Source organism: Castor canadensis, chromosome 4 (genome assembly GCF_047511655.1).
Source record: "Castor canadensis chromosome 4, mCasCan1.hap1v2, whole genome shotgun sequence".
Taxonomy (NCBI): domain Eukaryota; kingdom Metazoa; phylum Chordata; class Mammalia; order Rodentia; family Castoridae; genus Castor; species Castor canadensis.
In genome coordinates, this window is record NC_133389.1 from 33,814,216 (window position 1) to 33,826,653 (window position 12,438).

The following is a 12,438-nucleotide window of genomic DNA, read 5'->3' on the forward strand; positions in this document are numbered from 1 at the left end:
CTCTTGGTGTCTTTCATCTGGAGAGTTCAAAGCCCTTTACAAACAATAAATAATTAGGTCTCACAAAAGTCCCTTAAGTAAGAACATGAGAATTACACTGTACCCATTTTGCAGTTGAATAATGGATAACCACAGGCCTGGAGCTGGCCATGGAAACACAATATTCTCTGTGGCCTATGCACTTGACTTACTTCTGTTACTTTGAGGGCCTCTCGGCTTCCCATGCAATCCCAGGAGAAGCCACCCTTAATATTGTCTTGTCACTGTACCCATGCCAAATTCACAGACTTAAGCACATTTCTTTGATCTGTTTTAGATTTCCAACCATCACTCTCTTTTGCTTGTTTCTGAACTTATATGATCAGTGTGTCTGCTGTTTTATGAGAACCTTATGCCTCTGGTATGTGCTGCACCTGATGAGTTAGAATAGGGCTTCCATTCCCTTTATAAAGCAGTTAATGAATATGGTTACTGCCTATGTCAGTAGGCTGAGCACAGCAAGAACTACAGAAAGAGCATAAGACACAGGCCCTTTCTTGCAAGAGCTGTATGCAGGCAAAGAGACAGTTCTGGCATACAGGATACAATTAAGAACAGCCTCAGGCTCTGTGTCAGATGCCTCTTTCTGTATTACCAAGTCCTAGGAACACAGTGATTCAGACAATAGGGCTGGGAGTCTTATAGGCTTCTTGATGGAGGTTGAGTTTTGTAGATATTTTGAAGAATGGATAAGTAGCAGATTTAGAAGAGGTCTTCCAGGTCTATGGCAAAAAAAGTGTTCTGGGGTAAGGAGGAATCTGTCCTGTTAGGGACTGATAACAGATAAAGTTAAGGACATCTCCCGGGAGTGTACAGTAAAGGCCCTTGCATGTGTTAGGTGCTCAAGGGGTGTGTGACTGACATGTGGAGTGGGGGGCACAGAATTCAGTTTAGTAACATGAAGAGGAGATTTTCTTCTCATGAATGAAGCTAGATTCTCTTAATATCTCACTTTATTTTAACTTCATTCTTATGCTGGGGATCTTGAGGGTTCTTTCACATGTCTGGAGGTACAAACTCTGCTATATATTAGTGTCCAAAGTATAGAGCAATCTAGACAAGGGTTCATTTGTAAGTGACTATCAGGAGCCAGAGAATGTTTCCTGTCAGGGTTTTGTGTGGTGCTGGCTTATGGGTTGAGATTGGGTGATGGGTTGTAGAGAGCAGGACACAAGTCTGGGGAGAATGGCGTGAGGACACGCAATGTGACAACAAGAGGTCATGGTACAGGGGAAAGTTAGTAGAGTCATCTTTTCTGCAGAGGTGTATATGAGATACAAGAGATAAAGCAACTAGTAGACAACTAGGAAGTGACTGGGGCCCTGGTAATGCGTTTAACGTGGGTAGACGTGCAGAGGAGGAGGGAGATCTGTCAACAATACCTCATACTTGCCTGCACTTTGCAGTTTTCTGACACCTTTCTTTCTTTCTTTTTTTCAACTTGCTCAGTTCTTTATTGAACCAAGACCCTACAGAGGATTCAGCAGGGCCTTCCAGCACTTTGAGATCCAGACTCGAGAGGTGGTTCAGTCCTTGATTCAGCTGCTACCATTACATTGGCTTTTTGAGCATTTTCAAACACTAAATGAAAAGAATTTTACCCACACAGACACACAGACACACACACACACACACACACACACACACACACACACACACACACACACATTCTTGCTGCAGGCTGTCACAATCACCAAAATGCTTCCACCCAGTGTGTGTGCACACTCATGCCATCTTTCCCTAGATAGCATATAGGGCCTCTAGCAGGCCCTCAGCCCTGCAGATCCATGGGACCCCTGGCCCCAAGGCCCTGCAAGGCAAGGTGGGTGGCAGGATTGATGTTGGCCCCTTACTGGTGCTAAAGCCGGCTACAGAGCTCCCATTGGCTCTGATCCCCAGCCCAGCTGTGTGTCTTGAGGTAAAAGGTCCTCAGTTCAGCCTTTAAGTCTTCATGTTTCATGAGCTGATAGTCTTGGGGTTTGCAGAAGTTTGGGTGCAGTGGGAAGAACTCCTTGTAGCCGCCTTTGAGGATATCCATCTCAGTGTAGTACAGGCTGGGGTAGTCGTTGGTTATTTGTTCTTGTTCCCTGATGAATTGGCATAATCGAGGCCCATGCTCAGATGAGAATTAACAGTAGAAAATGAGGATGATTCTCTTGTTCAGGTTATATGGCATGATGAAGCTCTGCAGCAGGAAGTTCGAGGCATCCCATTCCAGGGGCAAGTTCATGGCAGTCTTGATGTGCCTGCCTTCATAATCATAGAGGTATCTGCAGTCTACAGTCATAAACTTCTCCACAATGTTGCTGAACTTGCTGGTCAGCAGGGGTACCAGGTTTCTGGTGAGATGTACTTGAGGTCTTGGTGTTTGCCATCCATAGTCTGGATGAGAGAGGAGGAAGTCCTTGGAATAATTGCTGATCAGTCAACAGTGATCACTGTCCAATATGGTCAGGCGCTTCTCTTATATGTGTTATTTCATTTTATCCTTAGGACACCATGCTTGGGTTTTATTATCCATTTTACAGATAAGAAATGTGAACAATGGAGCATTTAGAGTTTTGCCACAAATAATATTGCTGTTTGTTAGTGATTTTGGTCTAAATCCAAGACATGTCTCTGAATCCAGTATCCTCCCTGCTAACATCAGGCAGGGTGGAGCAGTGGAAAGGTCTGGGACCAGTCCTCATGAGTCTTCCTGAGCCTGGGAATGCAAAAGCAGCCCAGAACTTGCAAGGTAGGTCTGGCTCTGTCGCCTGGGATCTCTCGCTGAGTTAGTGTTTTAGCAATGTTTCCCTGTTTGACAGGGAACTTAGTGCAGGGCCATGCACACAGTAGGCGTTCTGTAAATATTTGCTGATGTTGTGGATACAGCACAACTGACTCACAGCAGGCTCTCTATACCTAATCGCCTCAGAAAGGACTGGGAAGAGATTGAAAATAAAAATCTCATCAATAATAGAATCTGTTGTTTTTCCTTTTCTGCCCAGGGAGACTTTGGTTCCTCAGTTGCATTTCCAGTATTTTTAAGATGGGAATAATTTTCACAGTGGCAAGTACAGCTGGTGAGATGCTGTTTTAATGTGAAAGAAAATGCTAGAATAGAATTTAAGAATATTAAGAAGGGATTTGGCTTCTGACAGAAATATTAGCTGTAAAGGCCGGTATGAAGATTTTAGAGAAATTTAATTAAAATTTAATCTTCTTTCTAATTAAAGTTTCCTTTAATTAAACTTAAAATTAAATTTGCTTTAATTGGAGGAATTTAAAGGGTATTACCTTTTGAGTGTCAATCATTTTGAAAGAAAAAAATTATGCTGCTTTATCTAGTTTAAAATGAAGATTGGTGTCAAATTTCTGGAAAAGTAATAAAATATATTGTATTTAAATATAAATCAGAACTCCTTTGGGGTTTGGCTCACCACTTGCCTAATCCAGAGATATTTAGCTTGAATTGCAATTGCTGCCTGTGTAGAAGACCTATGGAGAAGGTCAGTTTAGCCCATCAAGGGTCTTAATATGAGAGTTCTGTCTCTCTCACTGCATTATTCAGGTTCCATAGGAATCTGTTTCCCTTCCTGATGGGTTGCTGTAAGCCTTTCTTATACTTTTTTCGGAGCCCATACTCAACTGATAAATATTCAGAAATAGTTGCCTCCTGACTTTCTTTGTGGCTCCAATCCCCTTCATATTCATTCCTTCCTCAAAGTCCTTTTCCATGTGATATATTAAAATTCTTTCCAAACATAAAAGTTCATCACCTTACAAAGTGAAAATTGCCTTAATTTTTTCCTCCCACTATGAATCCTCTGTCTTTACCATTTCCAATGACATAGCTCTTTCCCTTATGTCACTCAAACTCAAAAAAGAAGCGCTTCATTTTCTCTATATGTCTTCATCAGTGACCTAGTTCTTCCAAAGTAGCCAGTACAACCATGGCTCCAGTTTAGCTTCTCATCTCATCCTTAGTTGGGTGAAGCAATAGCATATAGTAAGTTCTGTCCGCTTCCCATCTCATCCTGATTTGTACTGCCTACCATTGCCAATTCACTAGTCTAATTAATGGCTTTTTGCCTCCTGAATAAATTCCAAAGATCTAACCCTGGGATTCAAGGCTGATGACAATGTAGTTTTAATTTACATTTTCTACATCCATCTCCTATGTCTTTGCTAATGCAGCCTGCTCCAGCCTTGCTAGTTTATTCACCACTGCTTAAATATACCTCAAGCTTTTTGGCTTCCCTCTTGTTTTTTCCACATCATTTTTCCAGGTTAAAATGGTTTCTCTTCCCTTTTCCTACAAGACCCTACAATTCCAAATTGTTCACAAACCAACTCCTTATCAGTCTGGCCTGCCATGATACCTGTCCTTGAGCAGCACTGTAACATTTGTTCCAATACTTACACTTACATGCTTACTCACATTTGTCTAGACTAGAGAAATTCTGAAGCCTGGAATATATTTTTGTTAGCTCTCCAAAGCCAGCTGCTAACATATGACTATTATTCATATTTCTTTTGTGACCAATATGGAATTCCAAAGTGTGCTGACTTGCTCAAGATCTCATAGCTAGTGAGTGATGGAGTGAGAATTAGAACCTATCCTCTCTAATTCTCTCAGGTCCTCTCCTTGTTTACTTTACCAGGTCTACTTGTCCTTTCCCTCTGTGTGTTTCTGGGAAACTTGGGTTTTGGGTGCTCTTCTCAAATAGTTTAAATGCTTCAGAAGAGAGGATAAAGCCCTTTAAAAAACTCAGATATGAAAACTGCTAGGACTTACTGAGTTATTAAAAGGATAATCTTTTGCTGTTTTATTCAAAGTATGATACAAATGAGTATCTTCAAAGGAGGATAAATGACCGGATACCTATGGCCCTGTCATTGCTAATGGTGAGAAACACTCTTGAAGGTATCTCTCTCTCTCTCCCTCTCTTTCTCTCCCCTCACCTGCACTCCCCTAACTCTCTTCTGCCCTTCCTTCCTTCTTTCCTTTACTCTTTTCTCCTTCATTCCTATTCCTTTTGGAAAATGACAAAACTGCCTAAAATAAGACACCAAAGGCTGCAGGAAAAGTAGTGGTTAAAGTAGAATAAAGTGGATGAAGCTATTAGGAGACATGATTAGAATTTAGAGCTAGAGCTTGTATCTTTCTGTGGATACTTTGAGTCCTCAGGATGGGTAGTGAAATTGTGAATTCTAGAGCAGGGCAGCCCCAGCAAAGATGCCTAGGGGTGAATCCCCTTTAGGCAAAGATGACGGTGCCAGTGTGTGTGCATGGTGTGTGTGTGGGGGTGGGGGGTTCTCTCTACTGTAACACTGGGAAAGGATCCTTAAAGTGCTCAGGGGTTACTGTGTTCATATTTTCCTTTAAAGAAAAGTGTTCTCAAGCAGTTCTACAGTTGCTGGGCTATTGTTCTGAGTGCTGAGAACAACAGTACCTGCTCTCCTACAACTGTCTTGACTGTGGATAGGGTGACATACAGGAAGACAGCCTCCACAATTTGCAGAATATTCAGTGATATTCAATCTTTCCTGCTAGACAGTCTCTCTTGGTGTTTCCCTTGAGGTCATGGTGAGTCCTGGATACTTGGAAGTCCTGGGACAATTCAGGGTTCCAGCTCTTTACCTCTGAGAAAGTTGTCTTGCTACCTTGCTTTGTTTTGTGACAATAAATTATCATTACATGGGGAACTGGTAAAGACTTTTCTTTGCAAGCTTAAAAACCTAGTATAGATGCTCTTTGACTTGTGATAGCATTATGACTTGATAAAATCACTGCAAATTGAAAGTATAGATGGGAAATGCATTTAGTACACCTAACCCACCAAACTTCACAGCTTAGCAACATCATATGATGTGGAGTATTGGCTGTTTCCTCTCATGATTGCTTTGAGGGACTGGGAGTTGTGGCAGTGCCCAGTATCATAAGGTGATCATTCTGCACATTGCTAGCCTGGGAAAAAACCCAAAATTCAAAATATGGCTTTTACTAAAGGTATATTGTACAGTCAAAAACTTCTAGGTTAAGCTATCTCATTTGGGGACTGTTTGTGTAATGATTATGCGATCCTATGTCTCAAAATCTTTCAAAATTATCTAGTACATTTGAAATGATGAATTATCAACATATTCCCATGGACTACTTGTTATTTAACTATCCTTCTACAGTTCAAGAGTCAGTAGACTCTATGCAGAGCCAGGTAGTAAACACTTGAGCCTTTGCTGGCTATAGTTTATGCCAAAATTATTCAATTTTCTGAAAGTCATCATGGACAACACAAAACGAACATAGTAGTGTTCCAAAAAATTTTATGAAAGTTTTTATTAAAGGATACTGAAATTTTTTATATCATTTCACACATTTCATATAATTCTCATATCATGAAATACCATTCTTTTCTTTTTTTCATTTTTGTTCCAATCAATTACGTAAAAACCATCCTTTAATAGCAGGCTATACAAAATGGGTGGCGGGCCAGATTTGGCTCATGGCTCAGTTTATCAGTCTCTGCTCTACACAGACATTGTAGTTTTGTCCCCCTGGATCACTTCTATACCCTGGGAAATCTTTGTTTTCTTACTTCTTCCTTGTTTGGTAACCTTTTATATGATAGCCAGTCAGGTGCTACCCAGAAGGAGACAAAGCAGAGACTCAGGAGAGCAAAGTTTATTATAGTCCCAGATCCTGGAGGTAGGCCACTTGGGAAAGACAACAGAGTCTTCAGAAGACAAAAGACAGGAGGCAAAAGCCTGTGGGAGACTTCAGGATAGGCCTTCTTTGGAATTTCCAAGGGAAGGGAAGGTCAGGCAGGATAAACACCTTAGCAATGGCTACTTTGAATGTCTGTGGTGGGCTTTGAACTGTAAGGCTGGCCCTTATTTGTTTGGCACTCAGCATTGGGATGATTAAAACACAGGACTATTACCTTCTAGGGTACAAAGGCCAGACAGAGGAGGCATATTTTTTGATCAATTACTTTGCATATTAAAGGCATGTTATCAGCTGGGCCTTTTTGTTATCTCTAAGAATTGGCCAGCCTAAGGAGGGGGCAGTCTCTCCCTCCCAGAAAGGTTTTGTAAGATGCCAAAACACAACAATATACAGAAAATTAAACACACACACTATACATATTTATGTTGACCTTCCCAAATAACAAAAACATCCTCTGTCAATCCAGGCTTATTAAAATTCTGCTTAATGTTCAAAATCTAGATCAGGTATAAAATTGAGATTGAGTTCCAGATTTCCTATCTTTGAGCCATAAGTGGGAATAGGAATTATTTAGGAATTTGAAATCAGACTACCTGGGTATGAATGATGGCTTCACTGCTTACTAACTGTCGTCTTGGGCAACCTAATCTTATTAAGTCTCATCTGTGAAATGGAGATAATATGAGTACTCAATTCACAGCTCATAAGGCTCTTGCAAGGATAACATATTATAAGCAGGTAAAGAGCTTAGCACAGTACTTGACCAGGATGAAGCAATCTGTCCATGTTAGCAGTTATCAGACCTTTCTCCTGGGCTCTCTGCTGGATCTTGTGCTATTCCTCTGCATATTAGAGAGAAAACCATTTTGCAATGAGAATAAACAATGCAATATCCTTTGTTTTAGCAAATGCCTTCATTCTAACACACACATTCTAATTTCTTTCATTTGGTTTAGAAATAACTTAAAAGAACAAATGTAACTTTCTTCCCTTGTCTATATTCATCCCCGTGAAAGAAATGTAATTTTCTTTCTTTTCTATTTTTTAAAATTTTTTATTTGTTATATGTGGTGATAGAATTAATATAGTTTCTCCCCTTAACAAAAATTTATGGTCTCAGAGTCTTATCCTACCACCACATCTTGGTTTGGGTACTAGAACCATCAATTTATATCAACCCAGTTCCAGGAATAATGTTGGTTTATTAATTCTTTCTGTAGAGGATAGAAGCAGGGCCAGGGAACTCTGCAGAAAGAATTTATTTCCTTTCACTTTCCTTTTGATAAAGTATAAAGAACATCAGGTAATTAGGAGTATGAGGGTAAGTTTTTTTTTTTTAATTTAAACTCATTTTAAACAATGTCAGGTACAAGTTGGAAACCAGCTTAAACTTTCTGAATTCAAGTGTAGTTTTTCATAATCAAAGATACTTGCTTACTCTGGTTACTTCATCTATCATTTCATTCATTCAGGACATTTAACAAATACTTAGAGATCACCAGGTAGGAATCTAGGGAAAGAAGATATATAAGGGACAGTTAAAATGATGCTCAAGTAGTTTCCATACCCCAAGAGTGCATAGCTATAAACACAAGGAATCATAACATTTGGCTAAAAGATTCTTGGTATACTAGGGTTTTAACTCAGGCTTTACACTTGCTAGGCAGGTGCTCTGCTGCTTGAACCACGCTTCCACACTTTTTGCTCTGGTTATTTTTAGAGATTGGGTTTTTGCCTAGGTTAGCCTGAACTGTGATCCTCCTGTTTTAAGCTTCTTGCTATTACTGGCATGACAGGAATGCACCACCACATCCAGCTTTTTTTCCATTGAGGTGGGTCTCACAAACTTTTCTTTGTATGGGTTGACCTGAAATCATGATCCTCCTGATCTCAGCCTCCCAAATAGCTAGGATTAGAGTAGTGAACCACTGGTACCAGGCCCAGTGTTAAAAGTTTTAAGGAATAAAGTGTCTTCTGCCTTCAGAGAACTTGTTACTTTGCTAAAAAACAAAACAGCAACAGTATAAAAGTAACAAATAGCATGCAAAGATGGTACAAGACAAAATGTCATTAACTGTCAAATATCTTATGAGTTCAGACAAAGCAACAACTCAACAAAACCTATCATTCTGTGATAAACCACAACTTTATCAGAAAAGTATATCTTTGAAAGATGGCTGCAAGACATGTTTTACTTCTCACAAGTTTTAGGAATTGTTCTTCAAAATGCAGAAAATGAATAGTAGTTTCCCACCTGGTCAAAGTCAGAATGATAGTAGTCCAAACTGGGAAGTCTAACATCATTTTCTAACAAAATTGGGCTCTTCAAATAAGATGTTACTTCTACTTTATTTTGAGCACTCTGTTAGGTTTGTTTTCAATTTCCTGCTTCTGCAACTTTTGTTGCTATTAATGTATGTTAACTGTACAAAGTAATGAGGTCCATTCTGGTGCTTTTATGCATTCATATACTGCATTTTGACCACATACTCCTCATTCTGCTACTACCATTCTTGGCATTTCCCCATAAAGCCGCTCCATAGTTTAACTGAACCTTGGCTAGCAATTCTTCTCTTATAATACGGTGTATATTTGCTTTTTCTCAATCTCATCTTATTGTTCTGACTAATTTCCCCTTGGGGTGGCATATAACTATTTCCCACATCTTTGACACTCAAGATCTTTCAATATTTGCCCACTGTGCACTTTCCAACACTATCACCCCATGCTGATAGTATAGCATGGGTATTTGTATAAATGTTCCCAATTTAAATGCTCAGTTGTGAAAGGATGTGCCCTTTGCCCCAGCAGATCCCCATAGCAGAAACCAGTAAAGCCAGCACAGGATGCCCCATGCAGGATAAGATAAACAGGATGGGGGCATATGGAATGTGAGGAATGTGAGGCGGATTGCGAAAGACGACCAGATGTACGTGCAAGATGTGCCCTGTCTGCTTGCTAAATGTAACCGTGCGTGCAAATACTGACCTTTGAATCTATAGGCTAAGAAGTAATATACTCTTAAATGGATAGGCTGGAAATGTATGTGGTGTTACAAACTCATTGGCTATGTACTGTGCAGGCTTTTGCTGTAACGGCCGGTAGGGGCCTATATAAGATCTTCCCTAAAGAGGCTCGGGGTCTTGTCTGCCCAATCGGACCTGTGTGTCTGTGTGGGAGCTTGACCCTGGCTTGCCAGCCCAATAAACTCTGCTTTGTTGATTGCATTCACGCGTGACTCTCTGTCTCTCAAAGGAATAGGATTCTCGGACCCTAACAGTTGTAGGCTTTTTTTTTTTTTTAAATGACTGTGTGCTGGGAGAAGTGAGGAGGAAACAGGAAAATGCTATTGGTTTAGAAGAGTGGATTGCAAGACATTAGAGGTGAATAGTTTGTGTATGTGGTGAACTGCCTGCCATGTTGTTTGACTGCTGAGTTGGGGAGAAGTGGCAGGAGCTAACAGGAGACTAATTAAAGGCTGACCTCTTAGCTGGCATGGGTCCTAGCTGTGGGTGTCTTGACCAGGCTAGTGGCCTCTAACTACTTTTCAACCTATGCAACTGGTATAGAAACTTCTATTCTGAGGTTAGATGAAGGCAGGGGTGGAAAGGCATGCTGGAAAGAAACTGTGGCTTGAGAATGGTTGTCAATAACACAGTCCCCTTGGAAGCAGACCATGAAGATGACTAAAACCTTCTGGGGAATAAAGGGAACAGAAGGCACTGGAAAGAGAAAGTGCAATGGAGCAAATTGGGCATTTCCAATTTGTTTTAGAATGTGAAAGGGAAGACTCTTTAAGCAAAAGAAGTTATGGGGGAATTAGTACACAGGTAAACAAAACACACAACACACAGACACAAACACATTGCCGCATGCTGGAGGTCATGCACCATGTTCAGGGGGTTCTCTAATGTTGCAGGAGAATTCAGAGGTTTCTGTCTGCAGGTGCTTTTGATCCTCCAATATCTGTCACACAGGCAATTATGAGAAAGCACTTTTCTGGGATGACAATGGTAATGATTAAGGACTTTCTTGTTGAGTTTAGTGTTCCTGACAAACTGGTGTTATCATAATTAAATGCATCAATTTCTCTCTTACCCTTCAAATTACCATTGCACAAGGTTGGCTTTATTTTGTTTGCCTCATTTTCTTCTGATCCCTCTCCCTTTAAACCCGTTTCTCCAAGAAAATGTTCTGTAGAATTGAGGATTTTTTTCCCCTGAAAACCTCTTGCTTCCTCAGTCCTGCAGAACAGAGTGCCTTCAATTACAATGTGGCAAAGATTTTAGGTAGGGTCTCACTTTTGCCTGGGTTGGCCTCAGAGCACCATTCTTCCTCCATCTCCAGCATAGTTGGGGTTCCAGGGTGTGCCATCACTCCTTGCTTATTTTCTTGAGATAGGGTCTTGCTCACTTTTATGTCTGTGTTGGCCTTGACTCACAACCCTTCCACCTCAGCATCCCACACTGCTGAAATTATTGGCATTTGCCATCTGCTTGGCCCCATAACTAGTTTTTATATATGACATATTGGTTGATAATGCCCTTGCTTTTCCTTAGGGGTAGAAAGCATGGTACATTGTTTTTTCCTTGTTTATTGCTTTCTTGTGTTGCTATTGTTATTTTTATAACACACTGGAAATAACAAATAGATGACTAAAATATTCACTATGTATATTATCTTTATCCATGTTTAGTTTCAGGGCAGAAAATAACCATCGACTTGGCTCATAATTTGAAATAAAGTGCTTTTTGTCCCAAAAGAACCTATTGCACCAGAAACTATGTTTTTGATTCTCTTCAGATCTGTTTGTCCTTTCCAAGTTTCAGGAAAAGGAACTTCAACTGATGTTCCACTCATGTTAGAGGGGTTCTTTGTATGCCAATAATTATGCCAAATGAAACGAAAAATTCTGAAATATCTTCTTGATCTCTGCCTCTTTGCTTGGACAGACTGCTTTAATCTATTTACACACAGAGTGGAGGAAAACTCACTCAGCTAAAAACCTATGACTAAGGATATTGAAAGGCAACGAACATGATGCCCTCATATGCTTAGGAACAGAAATGAGCTAATTTCTGAATCATGTGATCCATAAGGCTAAAAATACATACTGTATCCAGACAGATCTGGTCTTTTTTCTTTTCTTTCTTTCTTTCTTTTTTTTTTTTAGAGCAGGAGTTTGTGAAGTAAGTCCTTAAAATCACATCTGTTCACCCTTATGTGACGGGAAGGAGAGCTGACTTGTGAAACAGGGTGATTGAAATGGAAATACATTCAAATAAATGGACTCTGGAATTCTACTTTGTTCTAAATAACCTCTACTGTAAGTGATCAGCTTATTTGAAAGTATGATGGGTGGGCTATTGGGGCAAAGCTGTGTTTGATTTTTTTTTAAAAAAATCATTAGCCCATCTTCCTTTTTATTCAACCTTTTGGAATAGGTCTTATACTCAGGGCAGAACAGGGAATGGGAGAACTGAGCCTTCAAAGGACACTCTGCATGTGTTTCTAATGGTTTTTCAAGTGTATCCTTCTCCCCTTGGACTGTGTCTCTTTCAGAACACCTACATTTGAATTTACTGTGTTATTGCTAGGTGGACAGAACCCAAGAAATGCTATTGGTACTGATTTAAATGTAAGAGGAAAAGAAATTTAATTTATTCCTTAATCAAGAAAGTCATGTG

The 12,438-nt window shown here is 40.0% G+C and overlaps 1 pseudogene; it reads right to left on the minus strand.

Annotated features, from left to right (window-relative positions):
* Positions 1 to 1,897: 1,897 nt before the first annotated feature.
* On the minus strand, positions 1,898 to 11,125 carry LOC109701385 (M-phase inducer phosphatase 2 pseudogene; annotated as a pseudogene).
* Between the last annotated feature and the right edge of the window lie 1,313 nt (positions 11,126 to 12,438).